The sequence below is a fragment of the Pteropus vampyrus genome, unplaced genomic scaffold (assembly GCF_000151845.1).
Source record: "Pteropus vampyrus isolate Shadow unplaced genomic scaffold, Pvam_2.0 Scaffold5, whole genome shotgun sequence".
In the NCBI taxonomy this organism is placed as follows: Eukaryota; Metazoa; Chordata; class Mammalia; order Chiroptera; family Pteropodidae; genus Pteropus; species Pteropus vampyrus.
The window spans coordinates 2145502-2149288 of NW_011888786.1; positions in this window are offsets into that span (position 1 = coordinate 2145502).

Below are 3787 nucleotides of genomic sequence, written 5' to 3' on the forward strand. Positions count from 1 at the left end.
GTACTAAGCACTGTGCCAGATGCTGGAAATACAGCCCCAGGAACAAAACAAAAGTAAACACAGAACTCATCTCCAACTCCAGGGTCTTTACGGTTCTAGAATAATCTTCTAGAGGACAAACTTCAAAGCCTCACTGAGTTAGCTCGAATCTTGAACCCTGCATTTAGCTATGTGTCCTTGGGCACTTACCCTCACTGTGCTTCAGTTTCTCATCTGTAAAATGGAGCTAATAACAATCCTATGGTTCTTATGAGAATGAAATTAATACATGCAAATTGACTAGAACAGTGCTTGGCATTTAGTAAGTACTCATAGCTGTTGCTGTGTATCAGAAGAGGTCAGAGGTAGTATCAGTCTCAGAAACAAATCTGAAGCGAGACTGCGAAGTGTGAAGGATGGGCTGGATAGGAAGTAGGCGTTAGCAGTAAAGACAAGGCAGAAAAAACCCAGGGCATAAAATATTGCAGGCATCTTCAAACTTATAAATGCAACGCTAATTTTCAAAGAGTCTTCAAAGAAGAAGGAACGCATTCAAACCAGTTCAATCGAGGAAGGCTTCACAGAGGAGCTGGCATTTGTGTTCACCCTCAAAAGATCTATGAGAAACACAAAGTGGAAAATTTAAGAAAGGTCAAGCTCAGCAGAGCAAGGGTCATGGAAATGAATACGTTTGACATCCCACGAAGTCAAAACTCTTTGCGAAAGTTAGGGAGATGGTAAAACGATGCCAAAGCCTAATTCTAGAAGGCCTCAAGTACAGTATTAAGGAATTCGTAGTCGACTGCATGGGCACGGGGGAGCCAGAGGATGACAAGGTAAGGTGACTTGTAGATACGCGGGGCATGGATTGGACTCAGATAGACCCAAGAACTGAACTCTGCTTTGGGAAGTGGGCTCCAGGCAAAGGAATCGAGCCCTAGCATACACGCTCGGGAACTTCTCTCTGGAAAGTATGGAACAGAAGACAGAGACTGGCAAGGCTCTCTCGTGGCTCTTGGCTCTCACCCGGAATGAAAACGATGGATGACTTCGTAGAATTCTTAAGGGCCATCGTCTCACCAGTACCAGTTGTCATCATTCAGGCATTTAAAGCACCCAGATGGAGCCAGCTCGCGGGTGAGGTGGGACCAGCATTGCTGACTGTCCCGAAGAGCTTGAAAATCTCCCTTCACGCCACCGTTTCGGAAGCGTCTTGGATTTCCCGCCTCGTGGTGCTCACTGCCATTCTCTCGTGTCGTCTTGACTAAACCAAATCTAATAAGTAATTGTAATGACTAAGGAAGGCCAGAGCCACTGAGAACAGCTCGCTTCTCGAGTGCTGACAGTAAAGTCCAACCCCACAGCGTGGCGCATCCGACATTCATGTAATCATTTCACAAGTGCTCACTTATTGCCACCATATGTTTGAACTCCCCGCCGCAGACTCTGTGTGATCTGCCCCTTCCTACACTTCCAGCCACACCTGTGCCTCCTTTTCCTCCCTTGACGCTCCTTCCACTGCATTCCCAGGACACACGAATCTCTTTCCTCTAGATTCTAGAACCTGCCTGTCACGCCCCTGGCATGGCTAGTTCTTCCTCGGCCTTCAGTCTCAGTTCCGGATGTTGCTCCTTCAGAGAGGCTATCCATGACTACATTGTCTCAATAACCTGTCCATGCTCCATCACTGTCCATCACTGAATTCCGTTTGTTTGGTCTCTAACACTGATCGCTATTTGTAATCACACCTGTATTTGCCGTTTACTTTCATATTGTCTGTGGCCATTATGAGGTTGTAAATGCAGGAGTGCTGATGATTGTTGGTTTTACACACCCATGTCTACTCAGAGTCTAACATGCCGTCCTATGTGGATGCTCAGTATATTTTTATAAAATAAATGGATAAAAACTTATCAGAATGAGTCTGAGGAGCTGACCTAGCAATTTATATTTGCTACCTCTAGGCCAAGCTATCCACATAAGTATAAATGCTATTTTTATTCATTCATTCATTCATTTAGAAAGCATTTATAGGGTACTTACTAAAGTCAGGTACTCTTCTGCTAGGTACTTGGCAAACAAAAATGGGCAAATTTGGTAACTTGAGAGACTCCATTTAAAGGAGACTATTCTCTATGAGGCTCTTTGTCATCACTGAAATTTGCTTTAGTTTCTGTATTTATAAAATGGTGATAATAATGCTAATGTCAGAGTTATTATGGGAATTAAGGAAGAATTCTTTCTGCTCAATAATGATAACTAACTTTATACAGCTGTTACACAATGTCACGCATTGTTCCAAACATTTTACAAATATTAACTCATTTAATCCTTACAATAATCCCATAAAATAAGACTATTTTTGCTCCTATTTTATAGATGAGGAAGCATAGGCACAGAGAGGCAGAGTAACCTGCCCAACGCTGCCCAGGTGTTAATTGTTGGGACAGGAACTGAAACCTCAGTTGATGCTCTTGACCAATGTGCCCACAGCCTCTGTCCATCTCCACACTAAGTCGTGAGCTGCTCGAGAACAGAGAACAGGCCCTTTCTAGTATATGGTCACATAGACAAGCAACATATTTTGTCCCGAAGAAAAAAATATATAAAGGAGAAGACACAGTGTATCATTTGGGACTCTTGTTTGCAGGTAAAGGAAAACATACTCCCAATGTCATAAGCAGAAAAGAAAAGAAGAGAATGTATTAGCTTATGCCACTGGAAAAGTCAGAAGTAACTGAACTCAGGTATGGTGGGATCCAGGGCCCCAGTCTAGCTCTATAGGCTTCCCCCCGCACAGGCAGGCTTTGTCCATGTGATGACTGAGGGGAAAACCAGCCTTGCATCTGTCCGGCCTTGCCCAACAGAAAGAGAGCTTTCCTCTGTAAAATTTCCAATAAAAATGCCAGCATACAATCTCATTGCCTGGTTTGAACATAAACGCCCACCTCTAAATCAATCACTGTGGCCAAACGAGCATCCAGGCCTGGGTCACATGTCCACCTTTCCAGCGTGGGCCAGAGCTAGTCCTCCTAACGCGAAGGACTTGAGCGAACGGCAAGGTCCTTACCAAAAGGTATATGTAGTGCGTTGAACTGTGTCCCTCCAAAATACAAGTTAAAGGTCTAACCCCCAGCACCTGCGGATGTGGCTTTATTGTAAATAGGGTCTGTGTGGAGGCAGTCAAGTTAAAGTGAGGTCTTACTGGATTAGTGTGGGCCTAAATCCAATGGCTGGAGACGTGGGGACACAGACACACATAGAGGGAAGATGGCCGTGAGAAGAGAGATGCAGAAACTGGAATGATGCTGTTACAAGCCAAGAAGCACCAAGGACTGCCAGAAGCCGCCAGAGATGAGAAGAGGCAAGGAAGGATCCTTTGCTAAAGACTTCAGAGGGCGTGCAGCCCTGCTGACACCTTGATCTTGGATTTAGAGACTCCACAACTGTGAGAGAATATATTCCTGGTGGTGTAAGCCACCCGCTTTGTGGTGCTTGGCTGCAGCAGCCTGCGCACTCCAACAGAGATGGGAAATGGGCATGGTCTGCAAAGCCTTCCAAGCCCGACCATGAAGATGCTGGCTTAGCTCAAAACAACGCGAGCTCGGATGGAGGGCGTGGAAACCCGACGTGTTGTCTCTTCCTATACTAATACGAGTAACATTAATAAAATAATAGTGTCGTTTACTGATTGCCTACTACTTGCAATGCAAATGGAGAGCCGGGTGCTTTACATAAAATTATATCTTTCACAATGCCCTGCTGAGTTAGACATCTTTTTCTCTATGCATGAAGAAGCTACATACAC